We start from the raw sequence: 27,252 nt of genomic DNA, 5'->3' as shown, positions 1-27,252 counted from the left end.
CCTCTGGCATGCCACTGTCCAGGTCGTTGCACCCTTTAAACAACTTTAAAATCATTTTTCTGGCCAGAAATGTCTTTTCTAGATGTTAAAGTTCGCCTTCCCATTGAAGTCTATGGGGTTCGCGAACCGTTCGCGAACCGCTCGCATTTTTGCGCAAGTTCGCGAATATGTTCGCGAACTTTTTTTCCGACGTTCGCTACATCCCTAATAGGGAGGGGTTTCATTATTAAGGGCCTTGAATGTGAGTGTAAGTAATTTGAATTTGATTCTAGAAGAGATTGGGAGCCAGTGAAGGGACATACATATGGGAGCAGCTGATGTTGAGCGGCGAGCTAGATGAATGAGTCTAGCGGCCGCGTTTAGAATAGATTGGAGTTGTGAAAGGTGACTTGTTGGAATACCTGTGAGGAGTAAGTTGCAGTAATCAATGCGGGAGATGATGAGAGACTGAATCAGTGTATTAGTTGATTCTGAACTGAGATATGGTCGTATTCGAGCAATGTTGCGCAGTTGAATACGGCAAGATTTTGCAAGTGTTTGAATGTGTGGTGAAAAAGACAGATGAGAGTCTAAGATTACTCCTAGGCAGCGCGCCTGTGTGGTGGAATGAAAGGTGGTGCTGTTTACGGTGAGTGATATCTGAGGGACAGGGGAAGATCTTGGAGGAAATTTACTTTAATGTGTTTTGCAAATTCTGCAAATTTTTCCACGGTTTGACAAATTTTTCTCAGCGAAGCAAAACAGGACAGCTTCGCTCATCACTACTAATCAGGCATGTTCACATCTCTCTCCTTGTGATTGTCTGTGACAGTATCTACATTTTAACTGGTGGGCACTAGAAAATACATGTTTCCTGTAATGCTAGCGGCTAGTAATGGATCTATAAATCAGTTGCCAGGAGGAACACATCCGCAAGCCATTATCCAAAAAAAACATTATGCGTATCTACAATCAATACATAAATTCAATTGCTTAAGCCTAGTCAATGCAATGCTTAAGATAGGAATCTCAGTGGCTTTTAGCACAATGTATTTGAAACACAATCTTATGTACGATTTTTAAATATTCAATTTGAATGGGATTCCCTTTTAGCTTTTATCTTCTTATGGCTAAGGCTGTGGCTTACCAACATATAGATGGCCCTTACTGATTGGAATGTGGAAAGCCAGGGAGTTATTCTCTAAATACAGCTTGCTTATATTTAATCCCTTTATATGAAACATTATATAAACCAAGGAGAAGATTTCTGAATACATTTCTTTATTACTGAATTTCTGTATTGGTTTCATGAATAATGAATACCACGAAAAAAAGGGCTGTATGGGGTGTTAGGGTCCTTTTAGGCCTATTAAAGAGACACAATGGGGCAAATTCACTAGTGGGCGAATTTTTGCCTGCAAAGGCTTTGCCATACTTTGCGCCAATTAATCAGGCGCTAATTCACTACCAGTGCGCTAATTCACTAAAATGCAAAGTTGCATCTTGGCAGCCAAATGCTGGCGAAGCTTCGCTAGTGTAAATTCGTCAATGCAAGCATTTCATAGCGAAATTTCGCTAACGTTCATTTCTGCCTAGTGAAACTTCACGAGTACTCTTACACGTAGGTCAACACATACACATACAGGATATGATGTCACTGACCTAATATCAAGGAGGATATAGCTTCATCTTATCAGTTCCCTAGGTCTAAGCTGGCGAAAGGGGTAACGTTATGGAAAATTAGCGGAGTAACAATTGCTTGCCTGAGTGAAAATTAGCCTGGCAAAAGGGCACGAAACTTCGTTAACGATGTACTCTTTCGCTAGCAAATTATCCTTTATGCCTGTTAGTAAATTGGCAATGTCCCTGCAGATTGGATTCTGGGCAAATTTTCACTAGCGACGGCCATTTTACCCTTTAGTGCCCCAATGGATTTGCCCTTCTTTTGGTCAGGCATCAATTACAGAAATCCTTTGTGCACTGCACCAACACACGAGGGCTCATTTACCAAACACAAATTTTCTGCAATAAAAACAATGGTACAGGTATGGGAGAAATATTTTCTTTTTCTCTGTAATAATAAAACAGTACATTGTACTTGATCCAAACTAAGAGATAATTAATCATTATTGGAATGGCTTTGTTTGGGGGTATATTTATTAAAGGTCCAGTTTTGTTTTCTCTAAAAGTTTGCGTTTCTTCACTTGAAACTTGAATTTTTGGAGATCTATTATGCTCCAAAGTAGCAAAAAAATACGAATCCGAAAATACTTCAGCTAAAACCTGTCGAATTTATGTAAATGTCAATGGCAGAGGTCCCTTTAACCCCTTGAAGAGTGTGTTTTCTGGTGGTTTCAACTTGAAAAAATTTGATATTAGTAAAAAAAACATTTTCCTAGTTTAATTATTGGCAAATTAGCCAAATTTATGGATGGGAGTTAGGTCAAGTTTGTTTCTGGTAAAATTTGAGTTTTAGGAAATAACCATGATTTTCTAGTAAACTTAGGTACGGAGATCAAAATTATGGAAACCCCCCAGTTCCCAAGCATTATGAATAGCTGGTCCTATAGCTGTATAAGGAAATGGTCACTTTCAGCTAACCACAGTCTACTTCATACTCACAGAGAAAGCCAGGTCCATACACTCAACCAAACAATTCAATGTTTCATAAGAAGAAAAGTTGGGCTGCAACTCAGCTCAGCCAGTGTTAAAATATGAGCGCCACATATATATATATATATATATTCATTTTGAGGGGTTGAACTTGATAGACTTTGATCTGTTTTCAACCCCTATGTAACTATGTAAAGTTAAAAGTGAGAATGCTTTGGTGAAACTGCCAAACTAAAGGCATTTTTTTCTCTACTTCTGTTATTATATTTTGTTGAGAACATTCATTTTATTCCTACCTGTTTTTTAAAGAAGTGTTAAGCTTTGTTGTTTGAAAGAAAAATGATTTAGTAGTGAGGTCCCTTGAGGAGCAAGATACATTTTATTTTAATGACACTGGTTTCTATTGAACATACACGTTTCCCAATTTGTGGAACATGATTATCTGATTTAATAGCACATCAAATACAAATATAAAATCTTTGCCATTTATCTTTTAATTACCAGTAGTCCTAAAGGGCACATATCCTCCCAGATTGAGCATTGGAGTTCACATTTGGCTGCAGGAACATGTACTTTGTAGCTATTGTTGTTAACAGGTCAGCTGGGAGTTTTTGTCACTGGATGTGTCATATACCCTTGTAAAGGTCATTTGCTGTTTCTATTTGTTTCTACAGAAAAGTCTCCAGGCACCATCCTTGTAAAGCAATAAAACAGCCCAAAATTCCCACTTTAGACCTCACACATTTTTTCCGATTTTTTCTTTAAATTGTATATGTCTCTATTCACACAGTTTTTCTGTCGTTAAAACATCAACACACAATTTTGTCTTCTTTGAGTTATTAAAAAAACAGCAAAAAATGCATTTCAAATCATTTCCCGGAAGGTTGGAGGTGAAAGATAGAAAGGAAAATGTTTTCTAATTCTGCTTGATAAAATATGCATACAGCAGTGTTTCAGGACTTTATTTCATCTAAATAGAGGGCCAAACAACATCTGAATTGTTGCTATATATGCCCTAGGCCTAGAGTGTTCTATAAAGGCATTTTAATTGAAAGAAACCTGGGGCTGCTGTTCTAATGGGAATCCAGTTACATGTGCCAGTGGGAAGTGGCTATTGGAGAACCTGCAAAGCTGTGAAACATTGGTTAATGGTTGTTCTCTAAGCTTATGAAATGAGCACAGATAAATGAAAATGTGAATATATCAATTTAGTCATAGTTACAAATACATCTAGAATAGCAAATATAAATTACCTCCCATTCTCACCCTAACTGATCCTTACATTGGACTTATAATTATCTAGGAAGGCATGTGTCTATTCTCTGTAGTTCTTACTTTAACTGACCTCCAGGCTTAGCCCTTCTCCACTGCATCAGTCCCAATGCCAGGGACCACAGTCCACAGGACCAACAACCAAATTACCTTGGCATTTAGAAGAAAACAAACAACGGCTCCACCTAGTCCAGTTCTTAGCCACCATGTTGTCCCCTGCAGATTGGTCGGCTCAGGAAAACGTTAATAAAAAAAATACACCATGGGTGTAATTTACAAACATTGGTATTAAAATGCACAAATACAGTTGTGACCTACTATTGGTTAGAAAAGAAAATGCAAAGGCCTGATTGGTTGTTACTGGCAAGTGCCCTTGTACAACGTAATGGAATAAAGTGTAGTTACCAGCTTGCACACCCTGCCTCTCTGTGTCGTGAGTTGCCCGGTGCCCGGCAGAGAAGGCTTCGGAATCTTCCAAACTTCGTGAGTAAATAAATTCAACCAGCACACAGGCCTTAATTGCAAGCAGGGACAACCTTGCTGTGTTTTATTTGCGAGGTGCAATGTTTCGGGGTAATCCCCTTGACAAAGCTTGACAAAGGGGATTACCCCGAAATCTTGCATCTCGCAAATAAAACACAGCAAGGGTTGTCCCTGCTTGCAATTAAGACCTGTGTGCCGGTTGAATTTATTTACTCACTTGTCCAACGTAGCACATGTTAGTAAATGAACCCTCTAGCATCATCTGAGCATGCTCAGTGGCCAGTTGCCTGAAAGGGGGCACAGACACTTTTGGAAAACATTGATTTCTGAAGCAAAATAAGCTTTTATTTTAAATTGTGCCTTCATCTCCTGCAGGAGGGTTAGGGGGTGTCTAATAAAGCTTTACCTTGAAACAAAAACAAAATGCTCATTGAATCCATAAACTTCCACTTCCATATTGTGTCAGAGCAAGTGGAAATAATAAATAAGCGTCCTTCAGTTAATTTGGGCACTGTATTCCCTTAATATGCTCAAAAGCCACTGACCATGAGCAGTCAATTCATAATGGATGAGGAATTCCTTGAACAATCTCACAGTGTTACTGGGTTTTCCTCTCTAGGGATTTCTAAACGCTGTTATCATTCTGCTTTGCCTTGAGGCAGGATAATGTCAATGATGCTAAATATTCCCAGGCCATCTAACCGCATGAAAATGGATGTGACTAGCGAAACACACATTCTACACAAAAGAAATAATGTGTAGGTCACCTGTAAAACATTGGGTCACTTATAGACGGGACTAAGCCAGACCCATTAATGACACTGCTAAATTCAGGCCAAACACATGATGGACTGAAACCTCTAATCAGACAAGAAGAAAAATACCAACCTATAAATGAATCCATTAATTGGGCAAAAATAATGAGAGCTAGTTTTGTCTCCATATATTAGAGACAAGCATTTTGCTGTTGTGTTTTGTTCCATGTTTGTGGGGGTTAGAGATGATCACCAAGCAGCGTTTACTAATGTTTACTAATGTAATACACTTCAGCTCAGCCTTTTGCATTATCACTGTTGTTACACTGATTATTTTACAGTTGTTTGTTTACAGATGTTGCTAACTATATTGCAGTATCTGTGGCAGACGGCAAGCAATTCTTTTCAATGGACAAAAGGCCCACGTTTGTGCCAGATGCTTCAATTAAACTTCATCTGTATACATAGGTACTGTCTGTGTTTTATATATCTACCTCCTTTTTCCCCGTAGCAGTTCTATCAAATTTTAAGATGTTGCCTCTCCAAGCTGCCATTGTTACATCAGAAAACAACCTTGTTAAGGGCTTCATCTTTGCAGAGTGTTGTTTGATGGCCCAGCAATGTTAAAATACTAAACCATTGTTTGCTCAATGGAATTATGTTTTTCCATTGTGGCGGTATGGGATCTGTTATCTAGAAACCAGTTCCCAGAAAGCCCCGAATTACAGGAAGGTCATCTCCCATAGATTCCATGTTAATCAAATAATCCAAAATGTAAAAACATGTTCTTTTTTCTCTGTAATAATAAAACTGCCTTGTACTTGATGGTTAACTAAGCTGCGTGAATCCATATTGGTGGCAAAACAATCCTATTGGGTTGATTATAGTTTTAAATGATTTTCAGTAGACTTATGGTATGGAGATCCAAATTACAGAAATATCTATCATCCAGAAAACCCCAGGTCCCGAGCATTCTGGATAACAGATCCTATAACTGTATATGTTTTATTTGTGGCCCATTTATGTGAAACACCTTTTGTAGAAACAATATGGCAAGTCAAGTCCCCAGTTACCCAATTAATGATCTAGGGAACCTTAGGTTGTCTCCAGGCTCACATGAACTAAGTGATATAGTTCATTGGTTTTCCTGTTGGATTCCAAATTTGAATCTTAATATTAATTTTTATAGATTTTTTTCCAAACAATATTATATTGATAAAAGGGTGGCTGAGGGGGGGCAGGCAAATACTTTCACTTTCCATTCAGCACTTCCTAGATGTCACTGCTCTCCCCACATTCCCCCAGTTCTCTTCACCATTTAATTGTGTAGCCAGGACATGGGGATGGACATCAGGTCCCCCATTCTGGTGCACAAACAAGATTCAGAGATGATACAAGGCTTGTCTTAATAACAGTGTCCACAAAATGGCTCCTGCCTGCTTGCTATAATTATGAATTCCCAGACCGAAGAAAACAAGATTCAAATAGTTTATACACTGTAATTAAAGATCATTTTGATTGACTGACGTGATAAAATAGGATTAGGATTTTTAGGTGACAGGTCCCCTTTAAATTGGGCATATGTGATTGGATGGGGTGACACTATAACCATTAGAAAAAAACAGCTTTGATTGAAATAAGTAATTTAGGGCTAATGCACCGAAGTAATGGTAAGTATAATCTTTGGAATGAGGATAATTACAGATGGAGCAGTTACTGAAATATCTGGCACAACATGGCACTAATGTCCCACCACTTTTCCCATAGTCTTGTTGCCATCTGCCCGTCTACTAAAATATAATTTAAACATGAAACAAATCAAGTAAGAAAACAATCGTATCTATTTTATTATTACAGAGAAAAAAGGAAATAATTTTTAAAAATTTGCATTGTTTGATTATAATGGAGTCTATGGGGCAAATTCACTAAGATTCATAGTTGCGCCAGGCGCAACTTCGCCGCGCTTCGCCAGGCGTAGTTTCGCCAGCGCTCCGCAAATTCACTGAAATCCGAAGTTGCGCACAGGGGTAGCGTAAGGTTGCGAAGTTGCGCTAGCGTTGATTCGCTATATAAAGCGAAGTTATGCTAGCGAAGGCTAATTTGCATACGGCGCGAAATTCAAATTTCAATGGAGGAACACGTATCTGCACTACAAATGCCTAGAAAACCTTCAAATCAGCAAATAAAAATTTTATTTTGCCCTACACATGTGCCCACTGTCTAGGTAAGTTGCCATGAGTCAGGAAATGTAGGGGGGAGGAAGGGGAGCCCCAAAAATTTTCGATCTTTTTCAGCCTATCAGCCATCATGTAGAAAACACGCCAGCGTTTTATGGGACTTAGAAAAAAAAATAGCTTTTTTTTAAACAATCCCTATCTACTCTATTGCGCTTCGCCAGGTCTGAGGTGGCGAAGGAAGTCTAGCGTAAAAGGTAGCGTTCAGTACACTGCGCAAGTTAGTGAATTTGCGTAGTTTCGTCGCTAGCGAAAATTCGCCTGGCGTAAGGTTGCGAAGTAACACTAGCGAAACTACGCCAGCGTACGTTAGTGAATTTGCGCAGTAGCGAAAATGCCAAACGCTAGCGAATTAACGCTAGCGTTCGGCGCTTCTCGTCTTAGTGAATTTGCCCCTATGGGAGATGACCTTCCCACAATTCAGAGCTTTCTGGATAATGGTTTTCCAGAAAACAGATCCCATACACTTTAATTACCTAACCCAATGCTAAAATAGGCTAAATGTGACTCCCTTTAATGAAACTGGCAAGTGCACAGCAACTTAACAAGCATTCCCTCACGTTGTCATACCATCCCGCACAATGCAAAGTTTTCCTTAAAGGACATGTAAACCCCCCCCATAAAAATTTTAACAGTGAACGGCCTCTTTGAAATCTTTAGATAATTGCCACTCTGTTGATAAAAGGATAACAGTAAGGCTGCGGCATCCCCTTAATTACTTAAAAAGCTTTATACTCCTCTAACCTATTTAGCCCCCTCCCTCAGGAATTTGCTTTGGCTGTTGGCTCATGAGCATGCTCAGTTCTTCTCAGCTCAGATTACTAAACATACCCTCCAGTCTGACAGCCATTGAAGAGATAGCACTCCCGAAACTCTGCTCTAGCAGTCTGATCATATTTTTTACTCCGAACCACCTCTACTGAGCTCAGTGCTCAGTCCCAGCAGAACATTTTATGAAAGTATGTTGTGTCTGTGTAACCTGCATTCATATACATTACAGCATACATGTCTCAATGTTACTGATGATGTATCAAATGGAAAATGGCCACCGGGTGAAAAACGCTATTTGTTTTAGGAAAATGCGATGGTGCTGGCAGATGGAGGGGTGTATGCAGTAGAAATTATGTGGCATGGGTGGGGAAGATATGTGCAATGAGTGAATGGGATTACATGTATGTGTGATATTATACATATGAGTAGGGATGCACCGAATCCAGGATTTGGTTCAGGATTCGGCCTTTTTCAGCAGGATTTACTTCCTTGTTTTTTTGACAAAAGGTCATGTGATTTCCCTCCCCACCTCAATATTCGGCCGAATCTTTCGCAAAGGGTTTGGGGGTTCGGCCGAATCCAAAAAAGTGGATTCGGTGCATCCCTAAATATGAGTGAGTGGTATTATACTTGTATGAGTGAGTGGGATTACATGTGTTTCATTATGTTGTTGTGCAGACACCACTGGATAAATCTGATCCTTGTTTGCAGATCTTCCTTAGAACAGAAGAATTGTCAGTTCTTGTACATGTATGAGTGAGTGGGAATACATGTATGAGTGGGAATATACATGTAGGAATGAGTAAGATTACACATACTTTCTAATAAAGGTCATCAGGCGTGGCTGGATATGCAAATATAAATGATGCTGTAGCCGATAGAAAATGGCCGCCTGGTTGAAGCAGATCTTGCATTCAGGAAAACACTACAGTGCAGGCTAACGAAGGGGAAAAATACAAAGACAATGATGCATTTTGTGTGGGGAATAAGTGCCCAATTTAATGACATGGTAAGGGTTTATAGGGTTTACATGTCCTTTAAGAAAAAGAGAGACGGTAATGGGTTGGAGAAGAACATTCGCTAACATGCCATTCATACCATCATTCATCTCTTGACTCTCGTACTTACAAGCATAATTACTTATAATACATTCACAGATATAGATATTTTTGTTTTATTTAGGAGACAGCTGGGTCCCAATGACAGCATTGAGATCATTCACTCATATCTCACTCATTCTATAGAAGTGTATCCATATATGTTCAGAAAACAAAGGTCCATGATTGATGGTTTGTCTTTTACTACTGTACAACTGCTACAGTGAACAAGACTATTCTTGTTGTTGTTTGCATTAAACATTATTTATCTCAATACTGAGTAAAAGGATAACTGAAAAGACAATGTTTTTATATATCTGAAATTCTGTTAATAAATGATGTTCATAATTCCTGTGGTTATACATCTATTTTGAGGCCATTTTCTTTCATTTTTACCCCCTTTCTGACCTCAATCCCTCCCCTGAAATCAGCTCAACAAAACCCCGCTTGCATTGTTCATCGACATTATTTTTAGAAGACAGAGTTGATGCATTTAATGACATTTAACAAGATTTGACTTTTCCGGTATCAAGCAGTTATTGAGGTTAAGACAGTTCAGCCATCACATTAAGCTCCTCAAAGAACCCTTTCTGTGACTGATAATAAGGAAACTAAAGGAAAGCTATTAAAGGGCAAATCTATCAAACAAGAAGCATGTTAAAGTGGGTCAATGCATAGGTGTATTGCAATTAGTAAGGTTTGCAACCGTGGATTAAAAACATTGAGGGTTGGAAGGGGTTAGACTAAGCCTCTACCTGACCTCAAATGATTTTACATTACAAAAAACTCTGTGCTAGCATTCAGTGTGAGCGACAATGTTAAATCAAATGCATAACAGGCAACATAACTGTGAAAGGCAATCAATGCCTATTTTTGTATTAATAGATTTTTTTCTACCCCATTTATAATTCGATTCCAAAGCTACACAATACACTCACACTTATATCTTTTGAATCAGTTTTCAGATATCCTTCTTGAAGGGCAGAAATGTTAAACTCACTGATAAACTAGTTTGTTATATAGTTAAGTTTGGTTGAAAAAAGTCCATTAAGATCAACTCCTGCAAATGAAACTCAGCTCACACATACATACACACACTCAACAACCTACCCTATTCTTCTATGTAGGGTGCTCCAGATTGTACCGGTGAAACTTGTGCACCAAGATTTTCAAATAGTGCCACAGATTCTCAATTGTAAAAAGCATTTTGTATGGTACATATCTAACACTGCCCACACCTGAAAAAGTACCATACTTACAGTGAAGTAAAGTGGTGTAGTGATGTGTGGGTGGACCACTGGGTGGAGGGGTTTGGGTTAAAATTTGGCCAACCATGGTGGGTTATGGTTGGGTGCAGGTCAGACTGGAGAAGTACACCCCTCCAATGCTCCTGAAGATTCCCTGTCTTGGAACCAGAGGTACACACAGAAATTTTGCATGTTAGGGTCTGGTGTGGGTTAAGGTATTGTGGGTTAGGGTCGGGTGTGGGTTGAGTTTTTCCTGGCCCACACATCACTATAATGGTGGTATCATACACAAGATAAGAAATTAGTAAAAGTTAATGCAGTTTAAAATGATAAACAGGCCTGTAACCTTGGTCACCTTGTCTGCTATAATAATATGGTAATGGTATTTATTCCAAGGTTTCCTAGGGGCAGATTTATCAAAATGTGAGTTTAAAGCTTAGTAAATATAAAATCACCCATGTCCTATTCATTCCTATGGGATTTTTAGAACAGTATTTATCGATGGATGAAAGTCAGAGCTCACCATTTGATGAATACAGTTCTAAATAATACCATAGGAACGAATAGAACGTTGGCGAGTTGTGATTAATTAAAAGGAGAACTAAACCCTGAAATTGAATATGACACAAAATGCCATATTTTATATATTGCATGTATTGCACCAACTTAAAGTTTCAGCTTCTCAAAAGCAGCAATAATCCAGGATTTCAAACTTGTCACAGGGGGTCATCATCTTGGAAAGTGTCTGTGACACTCACATGCTCAGTGGGCTCTGAGCAGCTGTTGAGAAGCTAAACTTAGGGGTTGTCGCAAATTATCATGCAGAAAATGAGGTTGGCCTGTAATATAAGATGATGCTACAGGGCAGATTATTAAATGTTGATGCTAATTGCACTGGTTTCTGTAGTAATTATCTGTATTAATTACTGATCAGCCTGATAGTGTGACATTTATATTCTATGAGCATTGTATATTTTGAGTCAGTCCCTAAGCTCAGTAACTGACATCAACACAGAGCATGTGCAGTGAATCAGCAGAAAAGAAGATGGGGAGCTACTGGGGCATCTTGGAGGCACAGATCTTTACTGCTAAAGGGCTGTGGTTGCCTAGGGCTGGTACAGAAGCCCAAAACATAACGTACAACATTTCTAGCTTACTTCTTTAGTTAAGCTTTAGTTCTCCTTTAAGCTCTAAGCTCACACTTTGATAAATCCGCCCCAAGTATGCAGGCCCGGATTTGTGGAAAGGCCACCTAGGCCCGGGCCTAGGGCGGCAGGATTTTAGGGGGGCGGCATGCTGCCCCACCACACCCACATTGGTTCAAAAACACTAGGGATACACTGGAGATACAATAATTTTTTAAATTTCATGTTCACCAATCCCAATTGCTCCTGTCCCCCTGGAGGGGACAGGGGCGACGAACAGCAGTGGGCCTAGGGGCGCCCACTATGTAAATCCGGCCCTGCAAGTATGCCCTCGGGAAAGTAGGTGCTGTATGTATTCTTCCATACCAGTAAAAAAACATTAAGTACATAACCTAATGTCAAAATGGTGTATATGTGACTCATTTAAACCAAACTGGAAACACAGAAACTGATCTAGGCTTCCTTTACGTTGTCTAAAAACATGGAGACAGTAATGAGTAGTCAACAAGTTCAAGAAGTGCATTATCTAACATAACAGTCATACCATCATCCATCATATGCTGTTCATCATTTGACTAATTATGAGCATAATTGCTTGTACAAGATTCACAGATATAGATATTTTTATTTCAATTAGGAAACAGCTGAGCCCCAGTGACAGTATTGCTTTGCTTATCTCTCTTCCTTATAATTAACTTATTCTTAATGATTTTCATGATTCTATAACTATTCTCTTTAACTATTGCACAAGTTCTGCAGTGAAAAATACTTTTTTTTATTGTTATAACCAGTGAAAAATATTTATCTCAGCACTGGGCAAAACCTCTCTCTCTCTCTCTCTCTCTCTCTCTCTCTCTCTCTCTCTCTCTCTCTCTCTCTCTCTCTCTCTCTCTCTCTCTCTCTCTCTCTCTCTCTCTCTCTCTCTCTCTGCAAGTCTGGGTAGCACAATAAATGTAGAGAGAGAAATAAAAATACAATGTTTCCATAAAAAGCAAGTAGATGGCACAGCCCTTGCTAGGTTTCACCGTACAAAAAATGCCCATAGACTTTGAATGTATTGTGTGCTGAAAAAGTTGAAAAACTTTGTCAGTCACTGCAAAAAAATGCCCATTGACTTTAATTTTCTGTTTCACAAATTAGATTTGCTCATCACTAGACCATCACTGTTTGCACAAGAAGAACATGCCTTTGTATCCAATAGCCTTTGTAATCTCTGCGCAATTGCAGTGATTAGTGATTAGTGCAATACAGTGTGTATCGGATGGCTACGTCCTTTTTCCATTGTCTTCCCTGTCCACTTCATAACAAGCACCGAATCCACTATTTTAGGATTCAGCCAAATCCCTTGTGAAAGATTTGGCCGAATACTAAACCGAATCAAACCCCTAATTTGCATATGCAAACAAGGGGGAAAGAGAACCCCATGTGCCGCGCATGGTTAAAAAATTCTGATTTCTTTGTTTGTGTAATGAAAAGCCATGTGATTTTTTTGGATTCAGATTCGGTTTGTCCAGGCACTTGAGATCCGAAACCTGCTGAAAAAGGCAGAATCCCAAACCGAATTCTGGATTTGGTGCATCCCTAATAACAAGTCGTTTGACTTTCCCTGGTGTTAAAGTAGTTGTGATCAAGTGATCAATGGTCACAAATTAACATTTTCACTCTTTGTCTGACCTCCCACAGCTTAGCTAATGAAAATTTGGTGCTTTGAAATCCTAGCAAAATGTGTGATTTTTGTAGCATACCATGGTGCTTTCATATGAACTGACATACATATATTTGCTTTCATGCACTGTATCACAATCATTTATATTCCATAGTTTTGTGCTATAAGAACAGGGAAGAGGTGGTTCACCTCCAGCTTATCGAACGGCTGATTCTAAGCAACCTTTTAATTGGCTATAATTTTTTATAATTCTTGAATTTTTTGCCTTCTTCTTTTGACTCTTTCCAGCTTTCAAATAGGGGGTTACTGACCCCCACCTTACAACAAATGCTCTCTAAGCCTACAAATCTATTGCTATTGCTACTTTTTATTACTTATCTGACCCTCTCTTATTCATATTCCAGTCTTCAGAATCATTAAGAACTCTTCGGTATGGATTTTTATGGGGTTATCTACTAAAATCCGAATTTATCTCATATTTTATTTTTAAAAAAAAACCCACGACCAAACTCCCATGCTCAGTTTTACCTTATTAATTGATAATTGGATCACAGAAAAACTCAATAAAATCATGAGAAACCCTGAATTGCACACATTTTTCAGGCTTTTTTACTGAATCACTAGACTTTTTACCTGAAAACACAGAAAAAAGTCTGATTTTCAGGCTAAACCCAGAGTAGGCCATGGAAACTTCAAATTGGGACAGGTGCCTCTCTCATTGACTTGTACAGGACCTCAACAGGTCTGAGATGGTGGATTTTTTAGATTCAGGCTTTTTGCAGAATTGGAGTATAATAAATTGTGTATAAAAAAAATTTCCATGAAAATTTAGATTTTTGGCCTGATAAATTTGAGGTTTAGTAAATAATCTCCTAATTGTTATCTGGTTGCTAGAATACCCCTGATTAATGCATACAAAGTAACTCCAGCACACGTAACAAGCTCAAGGGATTGCTCCCGTGTTTAATGTCAATCCAACAATACAACGTTTCGGGGGCGTGCCCCTTCGTCAGGTGACGAAGGGGCACGCCCCCGAAACGTTGTATTGTTGGATTGACATTAAACACGGGAGCAATCCCTTGAGCTTGTTACGTGTGCTGGAGTTACTTTGTATGCATTAACTGTGGAGGGGCCGTCCTCCTATACCCCAGGCACCGTACTTAAATCGTTTGGAGAGGCCAGGTGTGCGTGTGCAAATTTTTGCCTTGAATACCCCTGACCCTAACTACCTGTCAGTGGATTAAATAACTTGGTGATGACTGGGAAAGACACTCAAGAGAAGGTAATAAAAGAAAATATAGTAATAAAAGAAAATATAATAAACTCCTCCTGGAAAATGTAAGCAACAAATGATAAATATACAGGACCAAAGATGAGCTCAACAATGACTTACATCAGCCCAGAAGATAAAACAGTACTTTTGGACCCACTGTATAAATTCATGCTGTAATGATAAACAAATGTATGCTCTTATACCATCTCCCTGCTAAAACATCTGTGGTGCCACTCCATCAACCCTATATATAAACTGGAGCCTGACAAATCAACGTGACATCCAATTAGTCATCACAAGGTTGAAGTCAAGAATTAAGAAGTGATTGGCAGCATTGCTGTGACCTTGGCACTTGTAGAAGCTCTGGCAGGGTGGAAGGTACGTTGCTAACACTGTACATTGAATCTGATCTCCAAAAATGTTTTGCCACATACAGATTGTAATTGTTACATATGTTCAGTCTTCAGCCGCTAGAAAAAAAAAAAACAATGGCTTGGCTTTTGCTCACACAGTATGATGATTGAGTTTGTTTCATTTAGAGGCTGATGTGTGATCACAGCGATGGTGAGAAGTAAATTATACTCTGTCAAGATCATTTACCACTACCTACTGTCAAGGCTATTTACCTCTTCCTGTGAGGTCTTTTACTGTGTTATTCATTGGGTCTAATCCATGAAAGTATCTATAGCATCGCTGACTGCTTAATACGCCCAGTGCAATAATGAGAGAAAAAAATATTTCTTTGGCTGTGTTTATTTGGGTCAGATATAGTTAGTTCTGCTATGGTCACACTTGGACCCGCATATCATTTACGCCTGCCCCAATATTACTCAATAGATCTTTTAACTTCACCAAGGGATGTAGTTGTGAATATTTATGTTGGACGGTAAGGATGGGACACCGGGAGAATGGTGCAATTACAGATTAAAGGAAAACTATACCCCCTGAACAATGTAGGTCTGTATAAAAATATATTGAATAAAAAAGCTCATCCTGCTTTCATAATAATATACTTCTTTAGTTGTATGTGTCATTGGGTAATCATTCATAGAAAATTGCCATTTAAAAAATAAGGGCCACCCCCTGGGATCCTAGGATTCACGGTGCACACAGACACACCAAACAGGTTAGGTCACATGAGCCAATTAACAGACAGAGTTCTGTCTTTTGCTTCCATACTTCTTCCTGTTTCAGTTGTAGTATTTCTGGTCAGGTGATCTCTGAGGCAGCACACAGACCATCACAAAATGGTGGTTCAAGGCAAGAGATGTTAAAGGGAAATATTTACTGAAATATATATACCAGTTTGTTAAAATGCTTTAATATGCCACTTAATTTGATATAAACTGTTGCTTAAGTATTCATTTTGGGGGTATAGTTTTCCTTTAAAGGTTTGTAGAGCTAAAAAAACAGGCACATTGTACATGTATGGGATCCAGAAACCCATTATCCAGGAAGCTCCGAATTACATGAAGGCCATCTCCCATCGGCTCCCTTTTAATCAAATAATTCACATTTTTAAAAAATAATTTCCCTTTTCCCTGTAATAAAAAGACAGTACCCTGTACTTTATCCCAACTTAGATATAACTTATTCTTATTGGAGTCAAAACAGTTCTATTTGATTTAATTAATGGTTAGATTATGTTTAATAGACTTTAGGTCTGGAGATCCGAATTATAGAAAGATCCCTTTTTGTGTATTATGAAATATTTGGGGCCCCTTGTGATGTACTGAACAGTATGTAGTATGAAGAGCTCAATCTCATTAAATGGGTGGTCCACCTTCAGTTTATCTTTTAGTATGTTATAAAATGGCTAATTCTAAGCAACTTTTCAATTGGCCTTTATTATTTCTTTTTTATACTTTTTTATACTCTTTTAAGTTTTCAGATGAGGGGGGCACTGGGCCCATCTAAAAAACAAATGCTCTGTAAGGCTACACGTTTATTGTTGTTGCTAATTTTTATGACTCATCTTTCTATTCAGGCCTCTCCTATTCATATTCCAGTCTCTTATTCAAATCAATGCATGGTTGCTAGGGGAATTTTGAAAATACAAACTGGAGAGCTACGGAATAAAAAGCTAAATAACTCAAAAACCACAAAAAATAAAAAATGAAACCAATTGCAAATTGTCTCCGAATACCACTCTCTGCATCATACTAAAAGTTAACTACAAGGTGAACAACCCCTTTCATGGTTACACCCTTAGCACTAGTTACTGTCGCGTGTATTTACAAGTAATCATTGCTAACTGTTTTTAATGTTTGGTTCTCAGTTTCTAAGGCTTGCTTTTTAAGCATCAGATCACACCCAAATGACTTTCTTTGTCACCTGCTTCTTTCTATAAATGATTTCTCAAAACGGAGGGGGCTAATTAACTAATGATAGTTAATGGAGCAATCCATTCCAACCGATCTATAACAATCATTAGCATTTGTCTCACTGTTACAATTGATGCATTAGGAATCTGATCTATTTTTATAAAATTGAAAACCTAGCCATGTAGATTTTAAACAAATCACTTCAAAAACCTGTACAGGTTTTTTTTATTGATCAGCCATTAAAGAAGATCTAAAGCTTGACAAGGATGAAGGGTAGAAGTGTTGTCTGCAATGTTTTTGGGATTGGTACCAGAACAAGCTGACCATAGCCATTTAGCAGTAAAGATCTGTGTCTCCAAAGATGCCCCAGTAGCTCCCCATCTTCTTTTCTGCTGATTCACTGCACATGCTCTGTGCTGCTGTCACTTACTGACATTTCTATTCTATATATACAGAATAGAAATGTCACAATATAAGGCTGATTAGTAATTAATTAATTAAAATTCTCGTTGCATGGCAGCTCTGAAACCAGTGCAGTTAGCATTATTATTTAATAATTAATTCTGCTTTTATGACAGGCCAACCTTATTTTGTGCTTGATGATTTGTGATGACCCCTAAGCTTATCTTCTCAACAGCTGCTCAGAGAGTATGTGAGTGTCTCAGAAAGTCCTAACAGAATCCAAGATGGTGAGCACCTGTTATTACGTTGTGATAAGACCTGGATCCTGAATCAGCTGAACCTTTAGGCTGATGTAGTAAGTTCAGTATATAAAATGTGGCTTTTGTAGCCAGATTTGTTTTTAGGGTAGAGTTCTACTTTAGGTTCTTTACTGACTGGTCTTTTAAGGACTTAGCATCGACCTCTTTCCTACTGTTAGAAAATTAAACTGATTTGGAAAATCCAGTATACAACAAAGCTATGAATAATTAATTTGAAAGAGTAAAAATGCACACGTTTCCATGGCAATCAGCAGTCTCAGAATATATCTCAGTCTAGTTATCCAGATAATTGTGAACAATGTAGGTCCAGTTAAGTTGTCAACATGAAGAAAATGCTGATCTTGTTTTAAGAAATACTCTATCCATGAGTTCTCTGTACATATGACCAGAACTGGAGGGGGGATGCGGCTGGGGCCAGATAGGGGGAGGGGGCCCCTGTGTGAGTGTGATGCAATGTTTCTGGGAGTAAAACCCCTTTGTCAAGCCTCTACCATTGTGCACCAGGCATATTGTTGTTATCCATTGGGTGTGCGAGATCCTGCCTTGTTCCTAGCTTGGAAGCCCTAGTGGGCCTCGGACCCTCCAGTCTAATGCTGATTGGGAAAGTGATACTAATAGTAGTTCTAAATGGGAAAACACACATAGGGCAAGAGCAAGAGCCCCGACTGTATGATGAAAGATAGCACACGCTTTCGTAAGTGATTCCCATTTCTTAGGTTAAAGAAATATAAAAGTAAAGAAACCATGCTATACAATCCCATGTGATCTCACACATGTGATTAAACCAAAAATGGTATAATTATTCTGATAGAGGCTCTAAGAAGTAGCTCTGGTTTACAATTCATTTTCATTGGTACCAGTATCTCATAGTAATGAGGAATTGCTATTTATAGTAATTAAACAGGATTTGTATTAAGTTAAAATTATGGCACTGTTTCTCTTTGTCGGGAACATATTAGATTGATCAGGTGTTTTAAGACCTGCCTGATAGAAAATAATTGCCTTCAGTTGCTCAAAGCAATTGGATTAATTCTAAAAAAATTTGCACATTTAACAAATCCAAAAGCCTTTTGTAAGTGCGCCAGTGTGTTAATAACACTTTTCCGACCTGTCAAGATTCAAACAGCTGGGAATGATTTAGGGTTCCCCATTTTGAACTCACAACACAATTGGGATAAGCTGTCTGCAGTCAAAAAAAGTCTGTATATAAAGAAGTTATACTAACAGTCAATTTACTGACTGCCCAAATGTCTTTCAATATTACAATTATTTGTGCATCTTATAGTGTCAAAGAGTTAACATAGGGACATTTATGAAGCTGAACTTAAAAACTGGAAAACAAGACAAAACTTGACATAATTGCAGAGAAGGGGTTAACAGTTTGAGGGAGGAGTTTTTGTTGCAGTTTGTTCTCTCCCTGCTTGAAATCCACCTTACTGCTAGCTTCACATATGCTGATTAGAACTCCTGTCCTGCAGTGAGTGCAAATAAGTGTGAAACTGCAGTCTGTAAATATACTCTGAATCAGCACTTGCCCTCATCATGCGACACTCCAGATACAGTAAAGTAAATGCACAAATAGATAGATTAGATAGATAGATCACAGAAAGATGATGGATGATGGATAGAGAGATAGATAGATAGATAGATAGATAGATAGATAGATAGATAGATAGATAGATAGATGATATATAATAGATAGAATAGACTAATAGTGATAGATAATTAATAGATAGACTGATAAAATAGATACTGTAAATAGTGATAAATGATAAATAGACGGTTGATAGTGATAGATAGAAAGACAGACAGACAGACAGACAGACAGACAGACAGACAGACAGACAGACAGACAGACAGACAGACAGATAGATAGATAGATAGATAGATAGATAGATAGATAGATATATTGATGATAAAAATAATAGGATAATAAATAAAGCCATGGGTAGCTGTAGAGAGATGATAGATAGATGATAGATGATAGATAGATAGATAGATAGATAGATAGATAGATAGATAGATAGATAGATAGATAGATAGATAGATAGATGATATATAATAGATAGAATAGACTAATAGTGATAGATAAATAATAGACTGATAAAATAGATACTGTAAATAGTGATAAATGAAAGATAGACGATTGATAGTGATAGATAGACAGACAGACAGACAGACAGACAGACAGACAGATAGATAGATAGATAGATAGATGATAGATAGATAGATAGATAGATAGATATATTGATGATGATGATGAAAATAATAGGATAATAAAGAAAGCCATGGGTAGCTGTAGAGAGATGATAGATAGATGATAGACAGATAGATAGATAGATAGATAAAAAATAATAGAATAATAAATAAAGCCATAGTTAACTGTAGATAGATAGATAGATAGATAGATAGATAGATAGATAGATAGATAGATAGATAGATAATAGATAGATAGATAGATGGATAGATAGATGATAGATGGATGGATGGATGGATAGATAGATAGATAGATAGATAGATAGATAGATAGATAGATAGATGATAGATAGATAGATAGATAGATAGATAGATAGAGATACATGATAGATAATAGATAGAATAGACAAATAGTGATAAATAGACAGATGAACGATAGATGATAGCTAGACAGACTGATAAATAGAATAGTGATCGATAGACACATAGTTAGATGGTAGCTAAATGATCAATAGATAGATAGATAGACAGACTGATAGAAGCAATAAATAATGATAGCTAGATAGACAGATGATCAATAGAATAGATAAATAGCGATAGATACAGATAGATTATAGATAAATAGATAGATAGATAGATAGATAGATAGACTTACAGGACCTTGTTTAAATGACATAAATATATATGGAACAAACTTATTCTATATATTTGGATTATATGGCTCACTGTGCCCCACCATTTGTCACTCCATTTAAAAAGATTGGCAGCATTCTGCCATTTTAATGATTATTACTATTTCTTTGGAGTCGATGTGAGTGGCATAGATTCTACACTCGTCTGAATCCCTGTTGGAGGGATACAAGGCCATGCTTCAACACAACTTTCCTTCCACTGATTTTCTGTTGATGAAGGTGGAAAATTTCATCTCAAGCGATGCTGAAGTGTATCATGTACATGTTCAGCCGCAAAATGGTCTGGTGATTGTAATGACCCTAGCATATACAGTAGTTTATATCATTTTCATGGTTCGTAGAGCCAGTGTTTCCATCCCAGAACATCACACTTCCATTAGAATCGCTCTTTATTTGTGGCTATTTATCTTGTTTTCTAATGGAAATTTGTGGACCTGAACCATGTCAACTAAGTGCATCCTCCACCACGGGAGAACTTCCCCAAGCCTTTTTTGTGCAAAACAACAGAATGGTAGCACAGAAAATGCCTTGTTGAATGTTGTCTAGAGTCTAGACCCTTCCTCAGGATAAGTGGGCATTTGTCATAGAAAAAAAAAATAATAATCTTCTACTGAGGAATGGTCTAGAACAGTGATCCCCAACCAGTAGCTCGTGAGCAACATGTTGCTCTCCAACCCTTTGGATGTTGCTCCCAGTGGCCTCAAAACAGGGGCTTATTTTTGCATTCCAGGCTTGGAGACAAGTTTTGGTTGCATAAAACCAGACACAGCTGCCAAACACAGCCTCAATATAAGTTGACAATACACATAGGGGCTACCAAATGGCCAATCACAGCACTTACTTGGCACCCCAAGAACATTTTTCATGCTAGTATTGCTCCCCATCTCCTTTTAATTCTGAATGTTGCTCATGGGTTCAAAAGGTTGGGGATCCCTGGTCTAGACTCTAGAAAACATTCAACAAGGCATCTTTTTGCACAGCAATATGAGCGTAATGTAAACCTACAAATTTGCATTAGGTCAAGAAACTCATACTAATTCATCTGCAGTCAGCATTTACTAGTCAGCCCATCTGAAAGCAAATATTGAATTTGTTGCTATGGGTTACTAGGTCCCATATGAACCTTAATTCCACAAGACTGTACACTCTGCTATACAAACATACTGTATAAGCAAGTCTTATAATAAGACATTCGTTTTTTCCATTGTAATATTCTAGAAGCAGTTTCTTTTCTTTCAGGAGAAATAAGGTGGGGCCAGAATAATCCATAATATACTTTCCATAGAATAATGAGACGCTGAAAGTAGATGGTTGCACCCTCCTGCTACATTTAGTTGTCGTTGTATCCTAATTTTATCAGAAATGGTAACCAGGTATGCCACTATATACTTTATCCCATTTGCATCAGTCCTCCGCAAACCTATTCATTCCAATCACCAATTCCCCTAAGCCGCCGGTAACAGGAAAACTGGCAGATTCACGGGCAACAGGTGTTTTCTTGATTATATCAGAGTGATGTACGTGCATATTATAAAATTACATGAGCCATGGCCTCTGCATCTGGAGCAATCTGTAATCATTTGATAAAGTGAGAAATGTGCAGACTGGAAGAAATTCGTTAATAATTTAATAGAAAACTCCAAGTGGAATGAAAACTAATAATGGAGCCTAGTTTAAAAAAATATAATAAAAAGTATATACTAACAAATGACAGGCTCTTCTGCAGGCATTATGTTCTTAAGACCTTAACATATGCTGCTTATTGTTAAATGGCATGTACAAACAGAACTGTAATGCTCCATCTCAGCTTCTGTACATCTTAAGGCACAAGCAGGACCTTTACATAACATTTAGCATGAGAGCTGATGCCTACATTAGGCACACACACAAATGGAAGATAAAACATGGACCTCAAGCTGATGCACTTACCAGGTTTCATGTTGTGGTCAACCTGTATTCACAATGAATAGGGTAGGGCCTGTATCTTAAGCCTACGGATATAGATTTGGGAAATATCTTGAATATGCATGAAGATATCATACACTATTAAATTAGTAAATGAAACTTGACAGCATAAAGTGACATTTTAGAGATATTAGAGGCAGTGTTCTCCTTTATTTAAGACGAGTGCAATGAATCTGGCTTGCCTGTTGTTTTAATCAGGGAATCTTGGTTTAAGTTACTGTATTTCTAAACAAGGAAATTGAAGCTACTCCATGTTTGGTCCTTGCATGGTAGATGATTCGATTCCTAGTGTTCAGATAACCCCCCTACAAAATGGACTTCTGCTAGCAAAACAATTACAACAATGGGTGAAAGGAGAGGGTTGTATACTGTTAATCTAATTATCTATCTCACAAGTAGATAACGAAATAACAAAAAAACATGGATTGTTTGGGTGATTGAAACAATAAGCAACAAGTTTGTTCAACACAAACCCTATGCATTGAACTTATGTTGAACGAAGGTTATTCTTTACTTATCCCCATAGCTAAGCAAATAGAGCCTAAGATCATAGGGCTCCTGCATCAAGAGCAAGGAGTAAGGACTACAGTAACAGTAGTAGCAAATTTGACCATAAATTGCCAAGTTGGTGTACTGAGCCCTTAACTCATTGACACAATAGATGCACCTGACACTCAATAAAGTCAAGAATGACGCATGAGTAAGGGAAGAGCAGGTGGAAGACCATTGTCCATCCATATGTACACTGTTACATGGCAGAAACAAGCTGCATGGAACAGCATGGAACTTATACCTGGAAGTGCCAGTGGCAACAAAAGGGAGCAGGTGCATTGTATACAAAAAAAACTGAAATTTGAGCTAGTTTTTTGCTCTTTTACCTTATATCACCAGTTCAAGGCTTACTGTTATATTACAAACTACTTTTTTGGGCATCCCTGCCCTATACAGGTTCTCTATTCAAAGAGCAAAGATTTTGCTGATATGTTTTTTTTGTTTCTAAAGACTGTGTTCAATCAAATTATTTCCTTTAGAAGTTTTTTTTTTATAAACAAGCCTAATTAAAGTAATAATTCTGTTCTCCAAGAAACAACGTGTTCACACAGTGGGCGAGTTATCAAAATAAATACACATTTTGAGCTCTCCAGCTGCTCTAATTATCTCAAGGTTAACAGCTTTAATCAATACAAACAGAGAAAGTAGTGCGAATTCTTAGTTGGAGTTTAGCTGAATTCCAAATTAGTAACAAGCAAAGTTTATGCGATATGTAAGGAGAAGTTCCAGTTCTAGTATCCCGCTGCAACTAAACAGCAGGCGGAATATATTGGTCACATGATTGAAATGAAATTTCTTATTGGTTCCTATGATTTAGTGTCCTGGGGCACAATTTGCACCCTTAATCACATTGTCCAATTTTACTGTCACTTAATTTCACTGGCTGGCATCATGATCCACCATACTAGAATTTCACTTTAAATACTATATTAACATATACATTTTAGTATATATATACATGTTTACGTTTACAGAGCGAATCAATCACTTTCAGTACCAAAATTTGAGTCTTGAGAGTATTTCCCTCTGCTGCAGACTAAGAAGTCAATAGGCACAGCTCAGCTGGCTCTTTTCATGGTTTATTAGAACATTTTGATATTCCCAAGCATGGGATGCAGCATGTTGTTTGACCAACCTTGGCCAATCCACAAGCACAAACATCAATCATGAACCGCAGTGTGCTGCCCAGAACCAGCAGCTGTGCTCCCATTAACCCATCTGGAGTTTTAGAACAGGGCACCAAAGATATTATACAATCCAAATCAAGTAAATCAAGGTTGTCCAATACTAAATGAGTAGATTTTCCATAAATGATAGTTTAAAATTGAATTATAAGTTCTTGGTACGTATTCCGACTCTGCCTGCAATACAGCCTTTATACGCTCTATGCATATCTGCTTATTAGAGAAGTCACCCTTCATTGCTAGGCAATGTATTGCACCCACATCCAGCTGTGAGAGAGCTTCCGTGTGTTGTCATTTTCCAATCCTCAAATTGAAAAGACTCCACAGGGTTTTCAACTGATGTTCCAAGCAGTTTAGGAAATCAAGACAGCAAAACATTCTTTGTTTTTTACATTATACCCATAAGTGCTTTTAACATTTTATATATATATATATATATATATATATATATATATATATATATATATATACAGTATATACATATTCTTTTAATATCAATAATCATATTGTTTTGAAATACACAGTTCTGTATAACTTCACAGTCAAATATGCACTGATGCTAATTCTGCCCCTCTTTTAAATAATTATAATGGTTGCATTGTAAATAATGGTTCTCCGTCCAGTGTGTAAGAACTAGAAACCATTTATTTTGCATAAATTTCAATTGCCACCTTTCCACCTATTTTTGGAGCCTGTAGGGGGAGATGTTGCTTAGTGATGTCATGTGGGCAGTGAATGAACGGGCTGGTGATGTCACAGGGGTGGGAAATGGGCAGGTATATGATGTCCCAAGCTCTAGCTGGTGTATTTACTGCTTAGCTGGCCACATACTGGTTAGGTGGCAACCCTAGCTATTGGTAGGTTAGATCTGTAGAGCTGTGGCCAGATAGTGGTAGACAAGCCAATTGAGCAGCTAAGGCTCCAATGAGGTGTAAAGACGGTGCACTGGTACCTTAACAGATAGGGGCCCAATGAAAGGGGTGCTTAGGGCTGGATATATAAAAGAAGCCAGGTGCAGGGCTGACCGCTGTGCCTAGAGTCTAGACCCCTTGGCCTGCAAAGAAGGAACAGCATGGTAGGTAACAGGCAAGCCCAGTAGCCTGGGATATTTGTTCTGTTTCATTAGTGTTTGCTTGGAGATTTTTAAAGGAAAACTATACCCCTCAAACAATGTAAGTCTCTATTAAAAGATATTGCATAAAACAACTCATATGTAAAACCCTGCTTCATGTAAATATTGTAACCATATTGTAAATATTGTAACCATTTTAGTAGAATGTGCCATTGGGTAATCATAAATAGAAAACTGCCATTTGTTTGGGGATCGTATGATTCACGGTGCACACAAACAAACCAAACATGTTAGGTCACATGAGCCAATTAACAGACAGGAGTTCTGTCTTTTGCTTCCACACTTCTTCCTGTTACAGTTAGAGTTGTAGTATTTCTGGTCAGGTGATCTCTGAGGCAGCACACAGACCATCACAAAATGGTGGCTCAAGGCAAGAGATGTAAAAGGTTTTAAAGGTGCTTTAATATATATTCCAGTTTTATCGGATTCTTTAATATGCCACTTAATTTGATATAAACTGTTGCTTGAGTATTCATTTTGGGGGTATAGTTTTCCTTTAAAACAGCAATCATTGGACAAGCTGTACTGCTGACTGAGAATAAAGTGTTTATCTTCAAAACTGTGTGGACCTCCTCTAAGTATGCAACTGTTCAAGTCTCCATTTTGTGTTGTGACTGAAACTCGTATCTTAAAGGCTTAATCCAGCCAGTTATTACTTAAAGATATCATGCACCACATTCCATGTGCCTTTGTTGAGTTGCAGTTCAAACTCTGTGCTCAATAAAGTACTGGCACAGTACATGGGCAAGTCTGTTACTAGTCTCAGCAGGTAATGAGAACAGGCAGGCAGCTCTGCCTCCAAAATTCTTTGGCCGCAGTGAAATGCCTGTAAGTGCCAGAGCTGCAGCATATCAAATTCATTTTTATAACAAAATCTGTTGTTTTAAGGTCTTAAACTAATTCTGGGTAGCATTCTTAGTAGCATCATTTATCAATGAAATTGTTCACGGGTCATTTTAACAATTTATTGATAATTAAAAACAAGAGGTTGGAAGCAGGTTAGAAAGGAGATAGCCCTGTTTTTGTTTTCATTTCAAATTAAAATAACAGAGCAGACTTGCAACATCATAATCTGTTATTTGTATGTTTTATTTTAACACTTATTTCAGGAAAAACAATGTCAATGGCATTGTTTTATTCTAGTAAAATAAAGGACTCATTTTAAACACCCAGCTCATGTAATAATGATATGGGATAACTCCGAATATACTAAACTACCTTATTAAAAAAGTTATAAAGCTTGTGGGGCAGATTTCTCAAGGGTCGAAGTGAAATCGAGGGAATTTTCGAAGTAAAAAAATTCGAAATTCAAAGTAAAAATAGTTTGAATATTCGACCATTCGATAATCGAAGTACTGTCTCTTTAAAAAAACTTCGACTTCAATACTTCGCCAAATTAAACCTGCCGAAGTGCTATGTTAGCCTATGGGGACCTTCTACAGCATTTTTGAAGTCAAAGTAAAACTCGTTCAATCGTACGATAAAATTGTTTGAATCGTTCGATTCGAACGATTTAATCATTCGATCGTTCTATTTTACTTTACCGCAGAATAGCCAAATTCAATGAAAAAAAGTTTGAATTCGATATTCAAATTCGAAGAATTTTAATTCGATGGTCGAATTTCGAAGTATTTTTAACTTCGAAATTCGACCCTTGATAAATCTGCCCCTGTATGTTGAATTTGTATCCCTACATTACCCTGCATCTAATTAAAATATTATTAACATTAGTTCCTCTATTCCCCAGCAACTGAATTCATTCATTATGTATGTGCTGAAATATCTGGCTACAAAAAATATATAAGCCAAGGTTTAAATTAAGAAAATATCACATATTTTGCATGCATTTTTAAAATGTTCCTACCAGTACATTGAATTAAGTTATATATAATCCCTGGAAGCCCACAGTTATCTGACCTTACTAGCTATAGGGAGAAAGGCTTTAGTGAT

The 27,252-nt window shown here is 37.7% G+C and overlaps 1 protein-coding gene across 1 annotated transcript in view; it reads right to left on the bottom strand.

Annotated features, from left to right (window-relative positions):
• LOC108710931 (BTB/POZ domain-containing protein KCTD16) overlaps positions 1-27,252 on the bottom strand; it is a 168,249-nt gene that overhangs the window by 21,775 nt on the left and 119,222 nt on the right. The window lies entirely within an intron of this gene.

Source organism: Xenopus laevis, chromosome 3L (assembly GCF_017654675.1).
Source record: "Xenopus laevis strain J_2021 chromosome 3L, Xenopus_laevis_v10.1, whole genome shotgun sequence".
Taxonomy (NCBI): Eukaryota; Metazoa; Chordata; class Amphibia; order Anura; family Pipidae; genus Xenopus; species Xenopus laevis.
Note: the sequence above shows the minus strand (reverse complement) of the source record. Positions and strands in the feature narration are given on the sequence as shown.